General features: G+C 45.1%; 1 pseudogene; it reads left to right on the forward strand.

Annotated features, from left to right (window-relative positions):
- On the forward strand, nucleotides 1–27,011 carry LOC148007065 (sperm motility kinase Y pseudogene; annotated as a pseudogene).

A 27,011-nucleotide genomic window follows, 5' to 3' on the forward strand; every position in this document is an offset into this window, starting at 1 on the left:
ATGCCTACAGAGACTGAGAAGGAGTTACCCCCTCCTAGGCCCGATCCCAGTATCTCTCAGGAGGGAACCTTTCATTCCCAATATAAAGTACTGAAGACTATTGGAAAAGGAAGCCATGCCAAGGTCCTCCTGGCCCACCACCAGCTCACAGGAACCCCAGTGGCGGTCAAAGTTCTCCGAAAGAACAAGCAGTGGTTCCAGCCAGCCATGACAGAAGTAAACATAATGAGGAAGATCAACCACCCCAACATTGTTTCTCTCTTACAAGTCATTGAAAACAAAACTAGAATATACCTCATAATGGAGCTGGTGGAAGGCCAAGAACTCTACCAGTACATCAGAGAGTCAGGGCACATAGAGCAGGATGAGGCCCAGCAAATATTTGAACAGATATTGTCAGCAGTGAGCTACTGCCATGGAAAGGGGATTGTTCACCGAGACCTGAAAGTGGACAATATAATGATCAATAAAAACAAAAAGGTCAAAGTCATCGACTTTCAGCTTAGCACCGAAACACAACCTGGACATATGCTAAACCAGCACTGCGGTGCGTACTCTTTTGGTTCCCCGGAACTCTTCCTTGGACTTCTGTATGACGGGATGAAGAATGACATGTGGACAATAGGAGTGGTCTTGTATTATATGGTAGTGGGAAAGCTTCCATTTGATTCAGTGATCATCCAAGAATTACAAATACAAGTTGTTGCAGGGGTGTATCCTACCCCCTGTGGGGTTTCAGAAGAACTGGAGAACCTCCTTACTCAATTACTAACAGTAAATCCAATGTATAGACCAACAGCCAGTGAGGTGGTGAAACATGCCTGGTTCAAAGAACACGGGAAGGGGTTCACAGGTCGTTGTGAAGAACTGCTTCCCCTCAGGCCAGACCCTGAAATTTTGGGTGCGATGAAATGCATTGGATTTCAAGCCTCTGTAATAAAATACTCCCTAATAAAAAGAAAATATAATGAGGAAATGGCAACTTATTACTTCCTACAACAGCAGGCCCTCCCGGGGTATGGCTGCACAGCCCAGGCACAGCAAGTGCGTCCCATTGCAGCCCCATTTCCTAGCCTTGATCCTGCAGGTGCTTTTAGATTACAAAGAAAGAGGAGTGGAAGCCTGCCAGTCCTTGGCACCTTGCAGGTGTCATTCTCCCACAGTCAAGTATATCAGTATGGCCAGAAGGCTCATCCAAAAGGAGGAAGAAGGTCAACTGTGCCTGGTCCTCTCAGGGCACTACCACTATCACAAAAGTGCCATGAGTGTCCCATGCATTCAAACAACAAGCATCTTCAGTGAGAAGAGTAGCAACAAGGAAATAAAGAAGATAATCTACTCTCCCACAGAGCCCCATTAGAGGATAAGCCCATCTCCAGCAGGGTCCGGCACAGAGGTTTTAATGTGTGGACCATGAATATAGCAAATGCCCTGATTAATCTTTGTTGCTGCTTGCCAAGGAGAAAGAAACCTCGCCTGGGGCAGAACAGCATTTCACCCGAGAAATGAGCCACAGGGAGAGTCCAGAGAACAAGCAGCAGGCATAGCCCAGGTATCTTTGTGCTTTGTCCTTTCCAGTTTGCTCTATGCTCCTCCTTCCTCTGTCTCTGGTTTCCATTTTCCCAACAATTCTTACCTTGTATCTTCTCTAAGTTCTTTATGAGGTTTCCCCAACACCAAGCCTCCTGCCTCTTCTTGATTTCTCCTCTTCCCAGCAGGGACCCAATATGAATGATGAATTCCCCACTCTACAGAGTTGTCTTGTTGACCCATCCCTTCAGATGGACCCCAGCTCCCCCTTAGGCCAATAGCTCCCACAGGGTGAGGACTAGAGGTTCATGGGATCTTGGACTCTTCCATGGGCTACTGGTCCTAGCACATGTGGTCATCAATTCCAAGTGCTGCAGAACAGAGTCTTATCTTTTCAAATGTGACGTCCCATTCCATTAAGCCTTAAAATTAATAACAAGGTTTGTCATTGAATAAGTATCAACAACCTAGTTTGTGGGTTATGGTTGATGGTCAGAATCCTGGATGCATGCATAGTTTTTTGCATACTGATTTTTTTTTTGTTCCTAAGGCCTACTGATTAGTAACATTTCTAAATGATTTCTTTCAAAAATCTTAACTGAGAAGTAGAAGAGAAGAAGTAATAAAATAATAAAGCAATCAAAGCTGCAAATGGTAATCTAAGTATTCTACCTCATTTTTTTTTTTGCTTAGAATAAATTCTTTTTTTCTTTCACAGTGCCATCTTGAAATTCTGTCATATCCTGTGTGTAAACAGGTGGTGATTTCAGACACATGGCCAATGAAAAGACACCAGAAGAAGCTACAGCACCAACAGGAGTAACAGCAATAGCACCAGCAGCATTAGCAGTAGCAGAAGGAGGAAGAGGAGGAAGAGGAGGAGGAGGAGGAGTAGGCAGAGCAGGAGGAGGAGGCAGAGCAGGAGGAGGAGGAGAAAAATCTGGAGGAGAAGGAATAGGAGAAGTGGAATAGGAGGAGAAGAAGGAGGAGGAGAAGGAGGAGGAGGGATAGGAGGAGGAGGAAGAGGAGGAGGACTTTGCTTCCCTGTCCTGGGATAATTGCTGAATGACTTCTTTTGGAGACAGATACTATGCTGAGCAATGTTTATGAAACAAATTATCAGAATATTAACCATTCATAGAAGACATGTCAATATTCCTGAAGAGGATCACCCCTGGAAGACAGAGTTAGATGGCAGTGCAAGCTGTGCGGAAAGTCCTTAATGAGGACGACTTTCTCAAAGCTGATGATGTAATAGTTCTGAAGGAGCATTTTGTGGGAGTCAGGGTCCCATCTACCTCTGTCTGGGCACACAGAGCTCCTGGCCTTGCATCCTGCCTGAGAGGTGACCTGGATTATTGGCTTCCCTGGTCCACACAGGGTCCTGGATTTCTTGGTTGCCCCTCATTCCTGGTCTACCCTGTGCCCCATGGTGTTTGCAGCTTCTATGGGCTGAATTTAATCAGTGATTCACTGGAGCTGGATCTGAACCCAAACCACAGGGAAGCCCTGGGCACTGAGGACAATAAGAGCAACAGACAACATCTCCTCCACTGCTTCTCTCTCTGCTCCACAAGGCAAGGCAGCTCTCACACAGGAGGCATCCAGCCTAACTCCCAGCAGGGAGAGTGTGAGATGTCTGTGGATGAGCCCACATTACAGTACGATTCTGTGGGAAGACATCTGGTAGCTTCTGGTGCAGCTGCAGCAGTCAGGACACATGGAACTACAGTGGAGGTGAGCTATAGGACCAGGTAGCTAAGAGTCTGATCTGGCCAATGCTGATCTGAATCCCTGGGTGCTCAGGGCTATAATGAATGCCAGTCATGGGCATGCAATGTGTCACTAACAATGTGTGTGACCACATTCTGAAAGTCTTGTCCAGAAAAAAACAAGTGGTCTTGAGCACTGAGGTTCAGTCCCGACTCATGGGGTACAGGATAGCAGATTGATCTGAGTATGAAATCGCATGAATATGCCCTCTGGCTGCTCCCTGGGCTCAGGATAAATGGGCCCTGAGAAGGCACCATTCATGGGTCCACAGGAGTAGGGGAGAGCTTGGCATTCATGAGGCACTCCTAACCCTTACTTGAGCCACACTGGGGAGGAGATGGCATCATTCGTGAGATGGGCTTATGTGACACTATGCTTCGATGTATGGCACAGACAGCTACTCCTTGCTGACAGTTCAGACCCACAGCTGGCCTCATCTCAGACAGTCCCATGAGGAGTGGTGTTTGGTTCCTGCTTCACAGTTAGGGCAGGAAAACACCTAGGATACGATGGGCCACTGCAGTGAGTACGGGCCATGTGCCTGTCTTGTCCTTGCTTACTTGTTTTTTCCTCTTCCTCCTCCTCCTCCCCCTCCTCCTTCTCCTCTTCCTCTTCCTCCTTCTCCTCCTCCTCCCCCTCCTTCTTCTCCTCCTCTTCTTCTTCCTCCTTCTCCTCCTCCTCCTCCTCCTCCTTCCCCTCCTCTTCCTCCACCTAATTTCAGGAACCACCCAGAGACCTTCACAGGAGTGTAGTTCATGCTAATCAGAATGCAGGGCTGGAGATCAAATTCTGGGTAAGGTCTCCATCCAGCCCTGGTTGCTCCCCCACACACCCTGCCTACCTGAGATTTCCAAATTGTGTTCTCAGGGTCGTGGAGAATCCTCTACAGTTAGCCCTGCCGGTACAGCCAGTTTCTTGGGAACACTGGGTTTAGCAGGAGTCCTCTCCATCAGGCTCAGAACCTTAGAGTGAGTGAGAGGGCTTGCTGAGTGGCACACTAGGACCAGAAAGGTGTAGAGCCCTCCAGTGGTAGTCATGAAGTACTGCAGGAGTTTATTTCCTGATTTCTTCACCTCTACCTTGTTCTAAAGCCTTTTCAGGGACACCTAGGGACCTAAGAAACTTGACTTTGGGACCCATAGCGCAACAGAGAGACTAAAGCAGCAGCCCTGTGAAACTTCAGCAGAGGACAGTGTGGGCTCTGTGTTGTAGAGTGGCTGTGGAGTGGCATGAAGGCTGACTGACCAGCCAGTCACAGAGAGCTAGGGACAGTTAGATTCTTGGAGGAGGGAGCATGAGCGGCAGACACAGCAGAGTTGAGGCCTTCAGAGGAGCCAGCTCATTTAATAGAGAAGAATATGCCCTCCCAAAAGCCTGACAGCTTAAGACACTGCACTGAAGACCTGACCCAGTAACATGCCTCATTTACACATCACCTACCTGTGCCTTGTGTAGGGTCCTCAGGTTAGATCCTAAAGTCCATCATGGCTGAAAGGCAGAAGTTTGCACATCACTGCAATGTGGAGGCTACTCTCAGCTGATGGGACCCACGCAGTCTGTGGACAAGTTTGCTTAAGTGAAAGTTGGCCGTCCTTGAACTCTCGGGTCTTCCAGGGTAGTGTGTGTTGACCATATGCAGTCATTCCTAAATATATAAGTGCCAAAATTCAACAATAGGGAGAGAATCCTATACTGGATGGAATCACTCGGCTCAGTGTGGACACAAAGATATCCTATGCCATGGCATGGAGGCTCCCAAGAACTTCTAGGATGAATTGAGGCACACAAGAGCCCACAGTGCAGCCTGGGAGAACATTAAAGTATCTGGAATTATCAGGGACCCTAAGGTATGTTGGGCAGGATATGGAGCTGATGCATGCTGGGATGCTTGGAGGAGACAGCCTGAGGTAAAATAGAGGGCAGTGTGTCATGAAAGCTAAGACAGAGCAACCAACAGGATGGCTTATCTGGCCCATGACAGATCGACTCTGCCAGAATTAGATGGTCTATGTAGACGTTCAGTCCTGGGATTGTAGGAGCATAGAAAGTGCCAAAAGTCAGGGTGCAGACTACCTCCATGTTTTCTATCTCCCTGTAGGTTGAAGAGGCAGAGAACAACCGCAGAGGTGCCCAGTATGTCCTCAGCCTGGACAACAAGTGTCTACTCAATCATACAGACAGCTCACGACTCTCTCACCCAGCGAAACCTGAGACTGCACACTGGTGGACCAGCTGGTTCCTCAAGAGGTTAGCTCTCTCAATGGCATGAAGTTCAGGTGCTACCTCTTCCTATACTGGCCTGGTGAATACAGAACCCTGGAGGACATTGTGGTCTGGGCAAGAGATATCCAGCAGCCCTTTCTGTGCCAGCCAGCCTTGAAGGTTGCTTGAGATCATTCCAGCATGACCAGTCTCCAGCCTTTTCCAAGCAAGTCAGTTGTTGGCCCTTACCACTTCTGCCCACCACATCAGTCGCCTTTCCCTGCCCACTTGTAGGAGATGGGACTAGCTCTGACTTAATCATAGGGCTTTGGATGGGCTCTATTTTTCCTGTTTCTGGTTGTAAGCTACTAGGATTCTCAGGAGCGTAAGTGTATGAGAGAAACAAGTGTCTTGTTAGCCCTGAAGCAGCCTGGACTCTGGTCTTATCTGCTAGAGAAGGTGTCATGAAGGGACATGGGCAGTAGAGGGAGGTCTATGACTGCAAAGCCTGCCTAGGCTCCAATAATCCAAACTGGGTACTGCAGAATTTCCGAGATCACAGCTCTGCAGTTACCCTTCTCATGTCCTGGTTTTAACTACTGCACCCAACACAAAGCCTCCCTTGCAGTATGTCTCAGATCCATTTGAGACTCTGCAAACCAGACATCTTTGTACGGAATGGAAAAGAACCCTTACTGCACATCTCAGGTTGTGGAGGCTGGTCCATCCTGTCTGACAGTGTTTCTGAGTCACTGGTATAGGGCTGTTTGGGGTCTCCTCTCCTCACCTTAGCCAAGGAGGTCCAGGGTCATCAAGCAGGTACAGTCCATGGGCTCTGATATGGTTCATGGTATGTTATCTACTCATGGAGCCCTCAAGATTTCTTTACTGCCCAGGGTCCAAAGAAGTATTTGATGTCCCTCTACTTGGATGAGAGGAGACTTGAATGTCACTGCTGCTCACAGGTTCTTGGTAGTTGAGCCCAATAGTGGATGCATTTTTGTGAGTCATATCTGCACCTCCTCCTAACATCTGTTAGAGTAGATGAAGTCTGTCTGGCTGGGTGGGGCAGTACCTCCTCATCTAGGCCTTCTTGTGTGCATCTTGACCTCGGCCAGAACATGTGGAGTTGGGACAACCATTCTGGATGTCAGCTGATGCAATGCCTCACACAGAGGTGCTGGCAGAACTGAGGGTTCTATTCCCTGGACATTGTGACACGAAACAGACTGGGAACAGTGGGAAGAGGAGGGTGCACAAGGCTAGCTCAGACTCCAATCTCTAAAGATCAGATTTCATCTTTCGTACAAAATCTGGTGAACTAGCCCTGTACAAGACTCATATTACCTTCCATTAGAAAACCTTTCGGAACAAAAACCCTAGTGTAAAGTGGGGTCTGTGCCAACTGTGGGTGCCTGGCATCGGTCAGGTCTGGTGTCAGGATAGGCCCATTCACAGACATACACAGGCACACACACACACACACACACACACACACACACACACACACACACACAAACACATCATTTCATGCAAGCCTACACCGCCCCCCCCCAATCACCTGCTATCTTGGGATGTGTCCAGGTTGCCTCAACTTAGCTTCTTCCCACCACATATGTCCCTAAATTGTGTGAACCAAGGGTGGTCACTCCCCTTGCTGGGTTCCCTATTCCACAAGTTCAGGTGAGGTCACTCTGCTCCTCCTGATCCTTTCCTGGTCTAGAGCTTGTCACCTGACCCTGTGGTTCACAAGTGCTCCCAAGGAAGAAATAATCCATGTCTCCATGTTTACGTGGTTGCCCATACTGCTGATTCCTGCAGGAGTCATGTGTGGATGGGTACTTGACAGGGTCTTGGTCCTTAGTTTGTCAGTGTCTCCATGAACACAGCATTCCTGTGAGACCAAAGCACTCCAGACACAACTTGGGATATGCTGAGTGGCATGGCAGAGTATGCCCCTGAAGAGCAGGCAGGCCCAGCATGGCCACAGAACAGCCTTGGATGTGCCTGTCTGCCTTTCCCACCAGAGCATGACCTGCTGTAACAGGTGCTTGTCATTATCTTGGGGAACACAGCAGTGAGAACCCTGCTGGGGCTTCTGGTCTCCAGGGAGCAGGCAGGGGCCTTGTGCTCACTTGTCCCTCACTAGTCCCCTTGGCCCAGGGATTGTGGTTTTCAGGACTCCCAGAAGCATCAGAGGCCAGCACAAGTCATCCTTAGTGTGTGCAGCAGCTACAGGTGCATGCAGGTCAGGACCTGTGCCCTGTGTCTTCAGAGACAAGAAGGAGCCAAGAGCATTGGCTGACCCTGAGAAGCCACTTGGGTCTCATAAAGATTCTATTTATGTCCTTCCTCTGGGCCTGTGGAGACATTGTAGGGAACTATACCAATTTCCTTGGATGCCAGGCTGTGCAGAACTGCAGACTGTGGTCACAATCCATAGGGAATGGACAGGACAATTACAGGCCACGCTCTGCCATGCCTCTGCCTAAAAGTGTGCAATGGGGTCAGGGTATGGGCATAAGGAGGAGCCCACGCAGATTCGAGTCTCCTTCCAATATTCATCTGTGGGCTGGGTAAAGAAAGCCAGCACAAAATCACAGTAACTTTATATGATTGTCTTTTAAAAGAAACATCAAAGATAACAGGTGTAAATCATGAAAATGGCATCTGTGTGTGCGTAGACAGCTGTTTGCATGGAGAGTGTGTACCCACACTCCAAGCACAGACTACAGGCATGGGGAGTGTCTGTCTACACTTGGAGCAGAGCATACATGCTATCAAACACACAATAAAGGCCATCATGCCCAGGCCCTGGGTCTATAAGCCACTGAAAGCCTCTCACTCCTCAGTGGGGTCTGATGTCCAATACCTTAGAGACATCTGCAGACTGTGCTGCCAGAACATGAAGAGCCATGAGAGTCTCCCCCGGGAACTCTGTAGTCTTGCTGGAAATGCAAGAGGAAAGCCCAGCCTCTAGGCCAACGTGTAGCATAGTTCATACAAGTATCACTGACACACAAACATGTTGAAGACAACATGGCAGGGCCTGGCAGAGATGTAACTTGGCCAAAGGTGGAGTGGCTGGGACAAATGAACAATCATGGCTGTGGTAGCTCCCTAAAGCCTGGATTTCTGCCCCCTCTATTATGGGGTCTCTGAAGAAGACAAACGGGTGGACTCCTAGAGCATCCTGTTGATTAGCTTGCTGTTCAGATGTGGGATGTGGTCACAGTGCTCTGACAAGGCCACAAGAACATCCATGGGAGTGAAAACTAGCCTAGGTGTGTCCTACTGTGCCCAGGGATCTGCACTCTGGCTTATGGTGTGGAGGCCCAGGGTGCAATGGGGTCAAGGTGTGGCATAAGGAGGAGCCCACGCAGCATAGCATGTGAGTCCTTGAACTCACTGCATTTAAGTCCTGGGGTGAGTCTCATGTGGTCAAACTCTGCATGACTCAGGTGGCTGACATCTTACCTGCTGTGATTGACATCACCGGCTTTTACAATGTGGGTGTAGCCTTAAGAGCCATGTTATATACTTGTCAACTGGAAAACAGAACTTGTGTTTCACTTAGGATGGATGTGTGTCCTTCCAAAGTGTGAGTGTACCATACTTTTGTTTTCTTCCCTCCCTCTCCACTTCCAAAGTGTGGAAGGCCTCCTTGATGTGGGCTCTAGACCACCAACGCTCACTGCAATGATCACTTGGGTTTGCCATGAATGAACTTCTGTCCTGGGAACTGACCTGGCACAGGGCTAGGCTTCCCTTCCTTGCTGACCGAGCAGAAACCTGTGACAATCAAGTGACACCTGGAAGAGTTCCTGTGCACCAAGTTGGGGTGCAGTTCTCTGAGTTGCATGCCTCTGTGGATGAGTCCCACAAACGCCAAGACACTGGTGACAGGCCTGGAAAAGGACAGCATAAGTCACAGGAGACCCCAGATTGATCTGGCAAGGGATAAGCACTCTTTGCTATGATTAACCTTATCTTGCTCATGGACAGACAATTCTCATGTGAACCAAGTGTGCTAAGTTTAAGAAAATGGGCTGGGGCTGGAGAGCAGGCTCAGTGGTTCAGAGCCTGGCTGCACTTTCAAAGGTCCTGAGTTTGATTCCAGTCACCATATTATGGATACTAACTAACTATAATCAGATCTGATGCCCTCTTTGGACACACAGATGTACATGCAGATAGACCACTCAAATAATTGAATCTTAAAAGAAAGGAACAAAGGAATGAAAGAAGGAAGAAAAGAAAGTTAAAGAATGAAAGAAAGAAAAGAATGAAAGAAAGGAAGGAAAGTATGAAAGAACGAACGAAAGAAAGAAAGAAAAATCAAGAAAGGCAGAGAGAGAGAGAGAGAGAGAGAGAGAGAGAGAGAGAGAAAGAGAGAGAGAGAGAAAGGAAGGAAGGAAGAATGAAAGAAAGAGAGAGATAAAAAGGAGAAGAAAAGAAAGGAGGAAGGAAGCAAGCTGGTCAGCTGTAGAGAAATGGGCCTGTAATACCAGACAATCAAGACACTCAGTAGGAAGGGGGATCAGAAGTTCAGGGCTAGCCTGGTCTACAGCATGAGTTCAAGGTCACCATGGACAACTTAGTCACACCCTTTTTCTAAAGGTGAGGAGGGCTAAGGCTACTAACTCAGTGGTAGAGCACTCGTGGGGAAAGCAGACTGCTGTCCATTGATACCTCTCCTTCCTTGCTCTGAAATACACAATGGTATTAGAAGAGTCAAAGGTTCTTGGCCTAGTATCCACTATTCTATTTGCTACATCGTTAAGGGTGCAGTTTTTGGTATTTTGGTCAGGGATCAAATCTATGAAATAAAACTTAAGCAATACTCTTATTGCTGTCAGAGTGGAAGGTGGATGATAAATGCTTGCCCACCTGCATCAGTACAAAGCTGGTTCCTTGGACTCCCTGCAAACACATCACTGCTAACTGTATGCCCTGTGTAGGCTTTTCCAGCACTGTACATAGCTTGAAAACCTTCCCTGCTATGGACCCTTGAGTGGGCATCCTGCCTCTCTCAGTCTCAGAATGGAGCACCTGGTCACCTCTAGGCTCACAGGTCAGGGACCTCTTCCATCCCATGGTGAACAAGACTGGCACGGCTGCACACACCTTGAAAAAAGAATATATTGGCAACCCTTAACGAAAAAGATGGTTCTTACTTTCCATTATGGCATTCTATAAAATACGGGTATTTCCTGGTACAATTACACATGTCATTGATTGTGTGTGTGCGTATGTTTTTGGAGGTTGGAGGGGGATAATTCATTTCTCTAAGCCCCTTCCTCAATGCGAGGCGAAAAACATTGACTCTCATACAGACTTTTAATAATTACACAGTTATTTATATATTTTTAAGATTTGTTAATTTTTCCAACTGTTTTTAGCTCTCTCTCTCTCTCTCTCTCTCTCTCTCTCTCTCTCTCTCTCTCTGTGTGTGTGTGTGTGTATGTGGGTATGTGTGTGTAATTAGATATAATACTCAGGGTCAGTACATCCTAGACTTGAGCTACCCTATAACTTTTTATGTTTTAAACAGCTTTATTATGATATCGTTGACATATAAAGCTGATATGTGCTAGAGGTGAGCATATTGATGTTCTTAAAGACATGTTCTTTCTCAGATACAGAACGCGAGCTGGCTAAAATCCTTGCTGCTCTTGCAGATTAACCTTGTCATGCACTGAAGCAATGGGGCACATACTAAGCACACTCCCTGAGATGCCTCCTAGGTCGGTAGCACTGGCTCCATCCCAGGCACAGCTGGAGTGGGCAGCTGTAAGGTTGTGGACCTGCATTTAGGACACTGGGCCCCAGGAGCACCTTACCTGCAGGTCATCCTTTGTACCTCTGAATATCACTCCTGGGTTCTCACTGCCTGGCACTTAACCATAGACACCACTGTAGAACTGTCTAAGGCCAGAAGGGCAAAAACATTGTTGTTATAAATTTCTACTATGTAAACGTCAAATGTTGAGCTTCTTGAACAGTATTCTGAAATGAACCTGGGAGAAACACAAGAAATATGGTCTGAAGTCTCTTCTGGAACTGCCACTCCAGCATATTCTTCCACAGGCAGTCACTCTCCTCTGCACTACCGTCCCCCTTGTTTTGCAGCTCATGGATCTCCTTGCTTAGCATATCCACAAGGTGCATTTGCTGTTGCTTCTCCAGCTACTCCCTGGCATCTTGTTTCCATGGGTCTGGAGACAGACTCCCCAGAGGACAACTCCTCTTTACTGATAGTTATGAACTGCAGATCCCTGTGCTCAATAGTGGGGGGCTGCTGCGGGGACTACAACACCAGAATGACTGTTTCTTGGGGCCTCTGCAGTGTGGAAGGTTTTCCTGGTTTGGTCGGTGTGGTCAAAGAAGAGAAGGAAGCAGGTTCAGGGAATGAGAGTGCATCTGTCACCCATTCCTCTCCTGCTCCCTGTGCTTCCTCTCTGCTTCCTTGTCCAGGCAGGCCTTCTATATCTCAGACCACCGCTGCTGTTCCTCACTCTCTTTTGCTAGCCAGCAGCCACCTGAACAGACTGGGATCCTGCCTTGTTTGCAGAAGGTGGTGGGAGGGGCAAATCCACTAAAATGCCGCCAAAATCTGGTGTAGTGGACCTGTGGTAGAGGAGGTGGTGGAGGGAGGTCTGTTCATAAGGGCTGGGAGACAGTGACAGTGGTGGGCAGCACCTCTGCTGGGGTTTCCCAATGGCCAGGACCACTCTTAGTCAGAGTGGAAGCAGGGGTAACTGACTTGGAGGAAGGGTTCAGGTGCTCCTGTCTGGATGTCATAGATTCCAATGAGGAGCTCTGGATCCACATATTACTGTCACACTAGAGACCCTTGCCAGCCTCTACTCAATGGAGCTCAAGTAGGTAAAACTCTTCCTGAAGTTCTTCCTTGGAAGTGGTAAGAGGCTGAGAAAAGAAAAGAGGAAGCTCTACTACTTCAGGGACTCACCAGAGATGTTAGCAAAATTTCATGCATGTTTCTTCCTCACAGAGGAGGTAACAAAAACTGGGGAATGGGTGAATAACCAGACCTGACACTGCTTTATGGCTCACCCGCCAAGTAGCCAGCTGTTCCTGTGTCTATGAAGGAATAAAAAGATTTTTCTATACACTGATGCATGCTGTTTGTGGCATTGTCACTCCTGCAATTTAGCTCCTTACCAGGTCTAGGTTGAGGGGTCTGCTCTTGTGAAATGTAAAGAAATAAACAATCAGATGCTTAAACCTGCATAAAAGGCGTACTTTTTCCTCAGGGATCTGTTTTACAATCTTTTAAAAAGCATTCAAGGGGGTTGAAACCCCAAAAGGAGCTTTGCCATTTCAGGAAAGGGCGATGGAGGGAAGATTTGTATGGTGGGTTACTGGGAAGACAGGAAGGGCTAATATTGGATTATAAAGGAAATAAATAAATGGTTTTCTAAAAAGCATGTATTTTAAATGCTGTGCTAAAAATGTAATGTTGACCCTATGCTTTCAATAAAAAACATTTCACATTTTCTTATTTACTCATTTACACTAATTCTCATTTTCCCAGATTCAATAATTTAGTATTAGTTTACTTGAGTAGCGTAATAAAAATAAAACTTCAGTGAACAAAATTCAGGAATGATAGTTAATGTAATTTGTTGAGAACTGTATCAAAGAAGTCAGATATTTCACAAGTAAGAAAGTGTTCCAGCTCATCTCAGACCTCAGTGCAGAGGTCTCCAGTGGAGACAGATGTTAGCTGCTGTTCTAGTGGTATATGCACACTTCTCTCCAGGAATAGGAGGCTGATCTATTAGAAATAGTGTTAAAAACCCAAGTGTCACATTAAATGACAAGTAAAATAAACATAACAATGTTCCTTTAAATGCAGGAGCCATGTATACCCATCATACACTGAGGGCAGGATGTTTAGCACTGAGCCAGAGACAAAGATGTACCAGAAGTCGGCTTCATGCACCCCTACAAGTCTCCTGACACCACAGACCAGGATAAGGACTTTCTCCAGGACCAGATGAGATCTGTGCTAGAGACATGAGAGTAAATACGTGAAGCCTTTTGGAGGTTGAAGCCTTTTGGAGGTTGGGGTCCCTATTCAGGATATTCCATCCTCACTACTTTGTTAGCCAGCCTTTTAAGTGTAAAAATGATCTCCACTACCTTGGAAACCTGACACTTTTTTGAAGACACATTTACAGTGCATTTTGATCTATAAGGTCAAGGGGTTTTCAAGTAAAATCCTAATTTTGGACTAATTTGAGACCTCTATGAAAACAACAATGATCGAAGTACAATGTGCCTCACTGGCTTCTGGGTTACAAGGTGACTTAGAGAGTGCCTCCTCTTGTCACATTGGGGCTGAAAAGGTGATCTGCTCTGTTTTTCATCAGCCTGTCTTTACCAGGCAGATTCGTTGCATCACTGTGCTCTGTCCAAGGCTTTTGAGGACTCTCTGGGGAGCCGTTTTGAGCTGAATTATTATAGAGCTCAAAACCTTTACTCTTCCACCTATAGATGATGGACAATGCCATCGTCTGCTACACATGTGGCTGGAGCCATGGATCCCTCCATGTGTACTCATTAGTTGATAGTTTGCTACCTGGTAGTTCTGGTGGGTTGTGGTTGGTTGATATTGTTGTTCTTCCTGTGGGGTTGCAAACCCCTTCAGCACCTTCAGTCCTTTCTCTAACTCCTCCATTGGGGTCCCCCTATTCAGTGCAATGGTTACATGCAAGCATCCTTATTCCAGAGCACTGAGATGGGAATGGGTGTGTGGGAGCGGGAGCATCCACATAGAAGCAGAGGCAGGGGGTTGGGAGAGCATGGGAAGGGGATAACGTTTGAAATGTGAATACATAAAATATCCAAGAAAAATAAAACTCATAAAAACTTCACTCTGTGCTCTGGGTTTACCTGAGCCATAACGATCTGAAACTGAAACCAAAGCCAATTCATTCATTCTCTCCCTCTTACTGGTTCTAAGACTTGAAGAGCTTCAAAGTATGCGTCTAAAATTCTTATATTTAATAACTGCTCTTGGTACAATAGGGTGATCTTTATATACATTCTTTGACTAGCGTAAAAATGCAAAAACAACCAAGCAATCAGAAGAAACCATAGCCTAGGGTCTCACTATATATTTGAGGCTGGCCTGGAATTCACTACACAGACAGGGGCACCGGAAACTAACAGAAATCTGCCTCTTTCTGCATTCTTAGAGCTGGCATTAAAGGTACATGCCACCACAAATAGCTTTATATGAACATTTTTAAAAGCTTTTACATATATTGTGTTTAGAAAAACATTTCATTTACTTAATAAGTATCTATGGGGGAAACTGACCTTATTTTTTTTCTCAACACCTGAATTGTAATTTGTAAATAACAAAGTAACCTTTTTTAGAGTATTTTTTAAAAAGCACTCAACTTCTCTTCTCTCACCTGATAACACACATATTATTATCCATCAGAATGACAGCATCACATGGTGCTGTCACCTGGTGTGATTATCCACACCTGTTCACAGTTTAGTCTTCCTGTCTGCTCACCTGGGACTCATTTGTTACCCACGTCCCTCTTTGAGTTAGTAAATGGTGTTCTGCTTTAAGATGCCAACACATGGTCTAGCCAGGATTGTTTCCTGTCCTACGCTTTAGTAAACAGGATTCTAGGCTGTCAGATGCTGATACTGTTGTTGATACTCCAGCTACAAAGGTCAGGGCTAGGGTGTGCAGGTTCCACAGCTCAGTCAGGGTCAGTAGAGAGTTCACAATACTGCACTTAACAGACTGTGAATGTATCTAGGAAACTGTACCATCAGATCTGATCTGGATCATGATCCAGAAGTATTTCTCAGCATCATGCACTCAGTCTCAACTAACTTCTTCCTTGAAGAGCTGAGCAAGAGCTGTGGTAGGAGCTACTACATGGGACTTTTAGGGCCTCTCTTTATAAATATAATTTATGTGTATGAGTGTTTGCCCAGCATGTGTGCACATGAATGTTTGACTGGTGTCCAAAGAACTTAGAAGAAGGTTTCAAATCCCCTGAAATTAGGGGCAATTGTGAGCTAACACTGGTGTTGTAAAATACTGAACCATCTTTCAAGCCCCAGATTTTGATAACTTTTAGGAGGAGCCATATCTCAATACAGGATTACTATATATTGGCTAACCTGGCTTGAGTCACTAGCTCTTACCTCTCTGCACCATGGAGGACGATGGGTTGGTAAGAAAGGTGGACAGGCAGTGAGAGAGGATGTCTTGATTTGCAACTTCCAGGGTAACCGTGGAACTGGTACTAGTCATGAGTTCAGCTGCCTTAGGTAGAAAAGAAACAGCGGTCACTGTCACAGTAGAGTCTATGTTCAGAATACTTGTGCTTAGGTTCCTCAACCCGCTTGCTGTGTGGGAAATAAACTAGGCTTTCAGAAGATTATGTCCTGTCCACATCACTTATGATAATTAATTATAAAACAGGTAAATATATTCTATTCTATAACATTAACATTAAGATATTTAAACATTTTACAAGCTCTAAGTATGTGTACATATTTATATAATTATTTAAGGAAATACTCTAAAGAATATACATTCTTATGAGTGAACACAAATGAGATTCATGTGCTCTAACAACTAGGATTATAGGGGAAGATGAGTAAACACAAAGAGCTTTTACATCACTTATTTTGAATTCAAATTTCAAAATAAAAAGCAAAATATCACTTCAATACAGTAAGACTAACCAATCAGCTTTAAAGTAACCAATTAGTCATACCTTTCCTGAGAAAGTCCAACCAGACTAAATCCATCCACAATGAGGAGTTGGTCATGGGCACCTAGTTGTCCAACCTGAGCCACCAGAAGGATGCAGGTGTAGGGAGAAAAGAAAAAAGGCAGCGTCAATGCACAGCAGCATTCCTCACAGCACACAGTCAGTGCACAGCAGCATTCCTCACACCACACAGTCAGTGCACAGCAGCATTCCTCACACCACACAGTCAGTGCACAGCAGCATTCCTCACACCCTTGCTGATTTCCCTCTAGGACTAAATAGGAATAGAAGTGAACACAACTTAGACACATTGCTCTCCTCATCTTCCAATGGCCTAGTGTCTCCCTATGATCATAAGGCTAGTCAAAGAGGAAGCAGAAGTGCCATTGGGCATGCCCTTCTTTTCAGGACACTCCCAACAACACCCACAGTGAACAAAGCATACATACACACCAGAAGTATCCTGTGTCTTCACTCAACAATCAGCCATACTTAGAAGAGCTGTAGCAACGAGAAAACAGAGGACGACCTACTTTCCTGCTGTCTCTCAGCAGAGAGCAGGACATTCCCCAGCTCGGGATTTCCCAGAGGCATTAAAGGATGAACCAATTCCAATGGGGAAATTCACTGATGAAGTTGTGTTGCTGCTTTCCTTCAAGAATGAAACCTTACAAGGGGGTGGGGGAAGAGTTTTCTCCCAGAACTGTGGCCCAGGGAGATTCTCCAGAGAACACGCAGATGGCAAAACCCAAGTGCCTTTGTACTTTGTCCTTCCCAGTTTGCTCTGTGCTCATTCTTCCTTTGGCTCTGTTTTCCAGTTCCCCATAATCCTTACCTTCTAATATCCTCTAAGTATTTTATGATTCTTCCCCCAACCCAAGCCTTCTCCCTCTTCTGGATTTCTTCTCTTCCCAGCAAGGACTCAATATGACTGCTGTGTAGCCCACTCTAGAGCGTGGTGCAGCTGAATGCATCCATTCACCTGAAGTTTATCACACTCTAAAAACACCAGCTTCCACAAAGTGAGGTGGAGAGTGGTATGAGCTGAAGAAGTCTTCCATAGTTTACTGGTCCTAGCACACACGGCATTTATCACAAGAGGTATAGAACAAATTCTTATGCTTTCAAAAGTAACATCTCATTTCATTCAGCCTGAAATCTAATAACCAGCAATGACTTTGAAAAATTGAAATTACAGTTGCTGCAACAGTGCAGATCCTGTGAAGAGGTAGGTCCTGCGACAGTGGAGGCACTGAAATAGCGCCTGTTCTGTGACAGTGAAGGTCCTTTGAAAGTGGAGGCACTGAGATCTTGGAGGTCAATCTACATACAGGGGAGCTGCTGCACAATTGAGGTTCTGCTACAGTGGAGGTCCTGCAAAATTGGAATTGCTGATACAGGGGTATTCCTGTCACTGTAGAGATCCTGGGGCAGTGAAGTTGCAGAATCATGGGAGATCTTGCTTCAGTTGATGTCCTGAAACACTTTAGTTGCTATGGGTGGTGCTACGACAGTGGAATTCCTGGGATAGTGGAGGTTATAGGACAGTGGGTGTCCTGAGACAGTTGTAGTGCTCCTACAGTGGAAATCCTGTGACAGTGGAGGTCCCGCAATAGCAGTATTGCTTGGACAGTCCAGTTCTTGGACAAAGGAGGTCCTGTGACACTTGAGATGCTGAGACTCTTGAGCTCCTACACAGTAGAAGTGCTGTGATAGTTGAAGTGCTGAGACACTTGTGGTCCTGTAACAGTGGAGTTGACACACAGACAGTGGACTTCCTGAGGTAGTGGTGGTGCTTAAACAGTGGATGTCCTGTGACAGAGGAGGTCCTGCTATAGAGGAAGAACAATATATGCTGGCTGATGACCCAGAGCTTCCAGAAAATAGACCACCAACCAATATATATCAGAGGATGGCATTATTTGAAACCAATGGTATGGAAGGCCCTTGGTCCTGTGGAGATGTGATGCTCGAACATAGGAGGAGGCTGGAGTGGTGGGTTTCGAAAAGTTGGGTGAGTTTAGGAGCAGCATCATAGTGGCAAAATGGAGGGAGGAGGGAGAAGATGTAGGAGTGGGCATTTGTGGATTGGCACCTAGGACGTGGGACATCATTTGAGATGTTAACAACAGTGGAAATGATAAGGTTTACATTGTCTGACCCAAACCTAAGGGATACTACATAAGGAACACAAAAACCCACAGGTGCTCACCAACAATCAGTTATAATTTGGCCTTATGCGCTCTACTCCAAAGAAAATATTCCAAGAACACTGTTTTTTGTTTTGTCAAACAAAGTTTAAAACTCTTAAGTGTACTCTCAAATCTGCCCTAATTCGCATAAATTGGTCAAAACTGTTGGCTTTGTAAATACTTCTATCTTGTCCCAATAGTCACATGCTGGTCATCCCAACAACATGATACTTGTCAAGGTGGGAGTCAATCAACATGGGATTCTAGTTCCAACTGGGTCATGCAGACCCTGAGCTCACCTTCAGTTTCTTACACACACATACATACACACACACACACACACACACACACACACACACCACACATACAGAGAGAGAGAGAGAGACAGACAGACAGACACACAGACACAGAAACACACACACATGCACACACACACACTCACAGACACGGACACAACCACCCATGAGAGGGGGAGAGGTAGAAACAGAGTGAGTGAGAGAGAGAGAGAGAGAGAGAGAGAGAGAGAGAGAGAGAGAGAGAGAAGGGAGTGCTTATCATCTATTTTCTAAGGCATATTGTGTGCTCTTCACGTTGAGCACAGAGACTTGCACATGTAAACCAGTCTTGTACACCTAGGAACATTTTCTGTTCTGTATATTCTCTTTTCTATCCAGTTTTTAGGATATCTTTAAAAGCAAGTAGGGCATTGTCCTACCATGAAATCTTGGACCTAAAGGTACATTTTAATACAAAGCTTACATGTCACTTACAGATGACTCTAGTAGGAAGTACATTAAGTTCAGAATCATTCAATCAGAAACCCTTAGTGTGTATACATCATTCTCACTGCCTTCACTTAACCTCATGTTTGGACCACTGTTCCTAGCTGGAGATACCTGTTTATCTCCCAGAATAAAAGGGAGTCTCCATGCTCAAGTGGAACAGCAGATTCAAGGTGGGACTGTTGGGTGACATTACAGTGAACACCAGGGACTGTCCCACGGAGGTAGGACATGGCCCTTTCTTTCCTCCTGGGGAAGCAGTATCTACATTGTCCTGAGCAGAGTAGGATCCTCTCATTCTAGCAGATGTTCTGGATGACACAAGGAATGTGAATAGATTATGAAATCACTTTACCACATTTCTTTCTGAGGCAGAGACCCTTGAGACCCTTGGCTCAGGAGTAACTGTTCCAGATAGCAAGGTGAGGTCAGTGTGGGCCCTGTGTTGACCTATGAATAGTTATTTATGTTAATCACCAAATCTTTAAAACTTACAGCATGTGAGAGAAAAGTCTCCCAGGAGTCTCAGCTAAAAGTAATCAGTGAGTTTTTAAGAACAAGAACAAGTAGGAAATTTAAATTCATGTGATTGCTACAAACAAAGCAAGAAACTGTCACTAGATCACTTTGTGTAAGGGCCCTGACGACCTACACAACTTAAGATGTGAAGTGCTCAGCTAGCATGCTTCCTGGCATGAACCCAAGACACAGCTCCTCTGTGTCTCATTACCTCTGAAGCATGGTCCACAAACAATGGCAACAAACCTTCTCTTCCTCAGAGTTCAAAGTTACCTTTATTGTTAGTGATAGTTTCCACAGTTAACTAACCTCTACTGGATAGACAGCTTTGACTAACCTTCTCTGAGCTTCTCCCAACCATGTACAGATGGTACATCCCTCTGCACATGAGGCCTGTTCCTCTCAGGCCTGCTGTTCTCCTTCCCAGATTAGAAACTGGATACCTTTCAAGCCTACATTCTTAAGTCATCTATCAACTTTGGGTACATGATAAGCACAACATGACATTGGGTGCCAAATAACACTTTCCTACCTGACAATAAATATGGTCCAGGGGTACCAAACATGGAAACTGCTCAGGTAAGGTCAGGTAACCCCCATGCTATCTCCATGTGGAAATGAAGATTGACACACCTTCCCAAGCAGACTTTCTCAGCTGTCTCAGCCCACACAGCAGTCCTTTGCTGAGCTTCCTTACTCCCAGTGACTGATGAGAGTACATGAGAAGATGCCTGATTTCTGGAAAGCGCTGGGCGCCATGACCCTCAGTAGCAGCAGCTTCTGTTCACAGGTGATTTCAGGAAATGAAAATGCCTAATGTTCCTGTGTTGATTTGAATATGCTCAGCCCAGGGAGTGGGACTCTTTGCAGATGAGCCCTCATTGGATAGGTGTAGCCTTGATTGAGGAAGTGTGTCACTGTAGATGTTCCTTGTCCTAGCTGCATGAAAATCAGTTTTCTAGTAGCGGCCTTCAGATGATGATGTAGAACACCCAGCTCCTCCTGTACCATGTCTGCCTAGATGCTGCCATGCTCCCACCTTGATGATAATGAACCAAACTGCTGAACTTGTAAGCCAAACCCAAAGCAGTGTTCTTCTTATAAGATTTGCATTGGTCATGGTGTCTGTTAATAGCAGGAAAACCCTAAGTAAGTCACTTTCTACCACAGATTACGAGGTTAATTGAGTGATGTCATCACCTGAGGGGACATGGCCTCTTATTAAGGTTCTAATGTCCTAAGTAATTGCAGGCTCTCTTCTGGCCTAGGCATTGGCTATAATATTAATCTTCCCAGTGTCTTCTTCTCTGTAAACTATACATTTTGCATTTCTATTTGCCCCATTTGCTCTTTTTCATTGAAGTCCTATAACCTCAGTATAACAGAGGCCATCCTGGGCTCTCTTCAAATTTTCATCGAAGAAATTTGTTTATTACTTTTTAATTTAGCCTCAGGTAGGTTTTTAGGATGTGGGCTGAAGGAAGCCACATTTTGGTAAAAGCATCATTCAAATTATCCCAGGCCAGTTACAAATATTATTGCCTTCTGAATCCCCTTGTCCTGGGCTTCCACATTCTGGATAGGTCTTGGCACTCCTGACTCCCAAGCTCCTGCCAGTATACCCCATTAAACTCTTCTTAGAGCACTGGGCCACTTCTAGTTCAAAGTTCTGAATTCTTGCATATTTTCCAAATCAAGTAACAAGCACAAACTGGCATGGTCAGGTATCACAGAGCAAGAGTCCGCTCTATTACATCCCCTTCTGCATTAGTTACCTTTTTTTTCTGTGACAGAAATGCCATGAGCACAGCAAACTATAAAACATGTAGGCGATTAGTGATCCTATTTCACAGACCACCTGTTAACATAGGTTAAGTTCTATGACGACAGGGCACAGTGGAAGGAGCAGGAAGCAGAGGACTCACATCTGGAATCACAAGTACAAAGCAGACAGTGCACAGGGAGTGGTGCAGAGCACTAAAACCTCAAAGCCCAGCCCCACTGGCATTCTTTCTCCAGCAAGGGCACACCTCCTGAGTCTTCCCAAACAGAGTCACCAACTGGGAAAGGAGTACTCAAATGCCCGAGACAGTGGAGGATAGCTCATGCAAAATGTCATGATGATTCAGGAATTCGAATCAGTAACAGAGAGAACCTTCACTCTGGGTCAATGTGTGTTGCTGCAAAGCCAGCAAGCTGCTCTCCCTCCTCTTGAACATAAGATGTGGATTAAGTACAAATGTAAACAAGCATCTCCATGGAAAATCAACAGCCCTGTTAATCTGGTCATACTTATAGGATAAGTCCAGAGGTGCTGGATACTGAAATCAGAGAAGAAGCCAACACAAACTCAAACCGTTTAGTCTATAGGAATAAAAATACCACAGAAGCCAAAATGGGTAACGATATGGAGCAAACGCTCACTCACTCAGCAGATAAAATTACACCTAGCCCTTACTCACAGACCTACTTCATAAACAGTGTACATTCTGCTGGTACCTACTCAACACAATCCTAAACGCTGCAATCAAATCAAATGGTTTCTTACTTTGTTGAGTATGACTTAAAAACACTGAAGGACTCTGAAGGAGGTTAATGGAAACTTCTCAGGGCCTGGGGAAGTTGGCTGAGGGAGTACAGATTAACAAAGCAACACAACCCAATTTCCCCACCAGCAAGCACAAACCGGCCTGATGTCAGTTGCCAATTCCTGAGGGTTTAAGAGAAGCCTACAGACTGGAAGGACTGAGGTAGGTGAGATAAAAGTACAGTTACACTGAATGCTCACTTGATTAATGGGAAGGGTAGCAACTGGAAAGTGCTGTGTGTGTGTGTGTGTGTGTGTGTGTGTGTGTGTGTGTGTGTGTGTTCCATGCATGTGTTTCTGTGTGAGTGTGGTTGGGTTGTTGCTGTTGTGTGCTTAATTTGAGACAGAGTGTTACCACAAACTGAAGCTGTCCTAAAACTCACCCTGTGCACAAGGGTGGTTTGGACAGTAAAGAGACCTTCTCTCTCATGAAATGGGGATTAATGATGTGTAGCACAAGCTATGTGTGAATGTAAATTTCAAAATCTGAAGATTTCATAAATCTCCTTTGGCTTGCTTTAACAATGCTGGTGATTATAGCAATACATGGTACACTGAGGACAGAACAGAATATATAGTGTGTGCTTTTGAGATGGTTCAGAGGTGAAAGGAATAGCTGATGATCTGAGTTTAGTTCCAGAGGCACTGTTAATAATCAAACACAAATGTAGCCGACTTTTATCCTGTGTAAAAATCAGTCAGGGCATCCAGTCATCTAAAGTCTGGAAGCTGGGGAAGGGAACATGGAAAATGAATATCCTAGTAAGAGCACCATTGGAAGGGGAAGCCCTGGGTCCTGCTAAGACTGAACCCCCAGTGAACTAGATTGTTGGGAGGAGGGCGACAAGGGGGGGAGGATGGGGAGGAGGGATGGGGACGTTTGCACGGAAACTGGGAAAGGGAATACTGGAAATGTATATAAAAAATACTCAAGTTAATATATATATATATATATATATATGTATGTGTATATATATATATATATATATATATATATATATATATATATATATATATATATATACATATATATATACACACACACACACACACACTGAGGTCAACCCTAGACTGGGCATAGAGCAATCCACACATCATGGGATTCAACGGGGAGTTTTATGAAAGAGCTATTTCCCAGGAGCACACCTGTGTGTCAAGGCCTCCCTTGCAGCTTGGCCTTTGGAATCTCCAGTGCTAAACACTGTCTCTTCCTTTGCAGAAGTGAAACATAATAAAAATTCACACTTCACAGTACAGTGAATAGCAGTAATCGCGAAAGGTGTAAATAGAACCGATGAGTACCAGAGTATGTGGATTGATGTTATATGAGTTGTGTTTGGGTGCAGTGCAGTATCCTCTTCCATGTTCCTACATACTGAGCAACGACCCTGTACAATTTCTCTCTAGACAGAACCATCTGGAATTCACTCACTGAGGGACTTATGCCCTGGAGTGGCAGCTACAGGTAGGACTTGTGCAACCATGTCATGAAGCGAAGAGACACAGATGCATGGATTAAATGGAGAGAAGCAGATTGGAATGGTGGAGAGGCTAACCTGCCAACAACTCCAAACCCCCAGCAGGATGACAATGGAGAACAGCGAGCAGTTTCCCAGCCAGCCTCACTCTCCATAGCCAGACTTCTTCCAGTCCTTCCATTTTCCCAAGGAAAGAAAAGTTCAAAAAGCAGGGACAGGGAAAGAAAAACTGCTCTACTCCCAGGAGCCAAGGGCAAACCCCCTGGCACCTCCCTGTCTGAGCCCATAAGCAGCCACAGCCCAGTCCTGGGATCATCTCTAGAGGCTCAGGGACCCAGGCAGATGAGCCCTTGAATCACAAAGGGTTCCTCTACAGCATTCTATGGGTGTCAGTCCTGAGTCCCTGAGCCTGAGGTGCTCTGCACAGCTATTCAGAGAAGCCTTCTCCTGATCTCTGTACAAAGATCTCTGTGTTGGATGTCAGAGGAGAGTGTCCACCCAGCATGGGTTGGGGCTCTGGCCCTCTAATCTGTTGGTCCATGTTAACTTCTCCACAGAGAAAGCTTATGAGCTTTGCTGATGCATCCATTTGGCGTTTGGGGGATTCAAACTCAAGTCTCTGCCTAGTCCTGCAGCTTTGTCTCAGGTGTTTGATGATAACCTAGAGCCTTTCTGAGGACTTATGAGAACAGTGTCCTCTTGATGGGTCAGTTTAGAAACAGCTTTGTCTTTAAAAAAAGAAAACTATACCATCAGTTTGAGGCTAATCCTTCAGAATTCAAAGATAACGTGACACCCTGAGTGTAGACATGAGGACTTTAAAGCAGGATGCAGAGTAAACATTCAAAACAGAGAACTATGGACAGCTAAACATCTTACAGGGTTTTATTTCTAACAGCCTAAAGTCTTTCCATAGCCCATAGAAGCCACAGTCTCAGAGTCCTTCCCAACCATGTCTTGACAGGTCCTATTGTGACCTCATGAGGAGCGATTGTGAGGCGGCCCAGCAAACACATATTAAGCTGTTGCCAGGCCTGGAATTCTTTGAGTGCTTTGAGAGGAGGTGTGGAGTGGAGCCCTCTGCGACTTGGTTGTATCTAGTGAGCTGTGTGTGGTTGTGTCGAATTTTACTGTACTGTGTATATGTGTATGTATCAGTGTGTGTAAGAGAGTGTGTGTTGACAGATTGGCCTGTGTGTGAGTGCGTGTACACTTTTGCCTGTGTGTTTGTCAGTATATGTAGGAGTGTGTGAGTTTACAGGTTTGTATGTGTGTATGTGTTTGTATGTGTGTATGTCTTCTTGTGCGTATGTGTATCCCTGTGTGTATGTGGGTATGTGTCTGACATGTGTTTTTCCAGCTTTGCTTGTGTGTAAGTATGCGTGTTTTGTGTGAATCTGGGTGTTTGTAAGAGTTTGTGTGAGTATAAGTTCACTTCTGTGTAGTTCTCTGTGTGTGCCTGTGTGTGTGCCTGTGCCTGTGTGAGTGCCTGTGTGTGTGTGTGTGTGTGTGTGTGTCTGTGTGTGCACGTGCCCATCCCCTTTTGCCCCTTGTATCTATATTACCTGCACCTCAGTGCAAGAGAGTGTAGAGGCCAGAAGTCACCCCGGCTGCTGTTCCTGAGGTAGGTTCTCAACCTTATTTTCAAGACAGGCTCTCTCACTGGCCTGCAGCTGCCCAAGTATCTGGGCTGGCTGACCAGTCGCTCCCAGGCATTTGGTATGCCAACCCCAAAATATCAGTTTAAAGGCCTATGGAGATGGCTGGCTGCCTATTTCTTGATTGATTGATTGATTTTTGGATGACTTGAAGAGAAAGAATCAGGTCACATATTGCCACGCCACTGGCTATTTCCTTATTGGGGTTTTGTTTTTTGTTTTATTTATTTATTTATTTATTTATTTATTTATTTATTTATTTATTTATTATGGATTGCTGGTTTCATTTTTTAGTGGTTTTTATGTTATCACATGCTATATTACTGCTTTGATTATTTACGGTTCTGCAGTCGGATGATTCACTCTATCTCCATTTTCAATGTCCTGCGGTTTCATCCTTTTACATTATTCCTGTTTCTCTATTTATTGAGTACAAGCAATCATTGGCTTAGACTTGATACAAATTTGCCCTTTGTGACACTTTGACTCTTCGGCCTTTGTTTAAGGTTTACTATTCACTGATATTTAACTGCCTTATTCCTTGTGGTTGGTTAATTTTAATTTTCAGTATTTTGCTCTGGAGATTTGTGGATTTTTGTGGATCACTAGGTCCTGAAATTCAATAGAGTTTTCCCTTAAGTGTTGGCTTTTTATATTTGTTTGTTTTGTCTTATACTAATTCTTTCTCCTCTCATATCTTTCATCTGTTTTTTTTTCTTCAATGAACATCTATTCATAGTATTGACCATCTTTGGCCGCCGAATCCTATTGTAGTATGACGATTTTTATTTTCATCATTGCATTTACTATGTGTGTGCTCTTGGCTTTCTCATTTGGGGTTGGTTATTTGGGTGGCTTTTACTTATGACTCCATATTTTCCCCTTAACTTTTTCATAATTTTGCTCTATTTTTCTAGTCTAGTTTTTACTTTGTCTTTGTTTGTTTTTTTTCTTTTTCTTTTGTTTGTTTCTTTTAGGTACCACATGTGTAATTTTAGCTCCTATATTGCTCCATCTTTTTCATTATTTGATTCCATTTTTGTTATTTTTAGGTAGCATTAGTACTGATAAAATGCCTACAGAGACTGAGGAGGAGTTACCAACCCCTACACCCGAGCCCAGTATCTCTGAGGAGGGCAACTTCCATTCCCAATACCAAGTATTGGGGACAATTGGGCAAGGGGCAACGCCAAAGTCCTCCTGGCCCACCACCGGCTCACAGGAACCCCGGTGGCTGTCAAAGTTCTGCGAAAGGACAAGCAGTGGTTCCAGCCAGCCATGATGGAAGCAAACATAATGAGAAAGATCAACCACCCCAACATAGTGTCTCTCATACAAGTTATTGAAAAGGAAACGAGAATATACCTCATAATGGAGCTGGTGGAAGGCCAAGAACTCTACCAGTACATCAGAGAGTCAGGGCACATAGAGGAGGATGAGGCCCGGCAAATATTTGAACAGATATTGTCAGCAGTGAGCTACTGCCATGGAAAGGGGATTGTTCACTGA

Source organism: Rattus norvegicus, chromosome 1, assembly GCF_021556685.1.
Source record: "Rattus norvegicus strain SHRSP/BbbUtx chromosome 1, alternate assembly SHRSP_T2T, whole genome shotgun sequence".
Classification (NCBI taxonomy): Eukaryota; Metazoa; Chordata; class Mammalia; order Rodentia; family Muridae; genus Rattus; species Rattus norvegicus.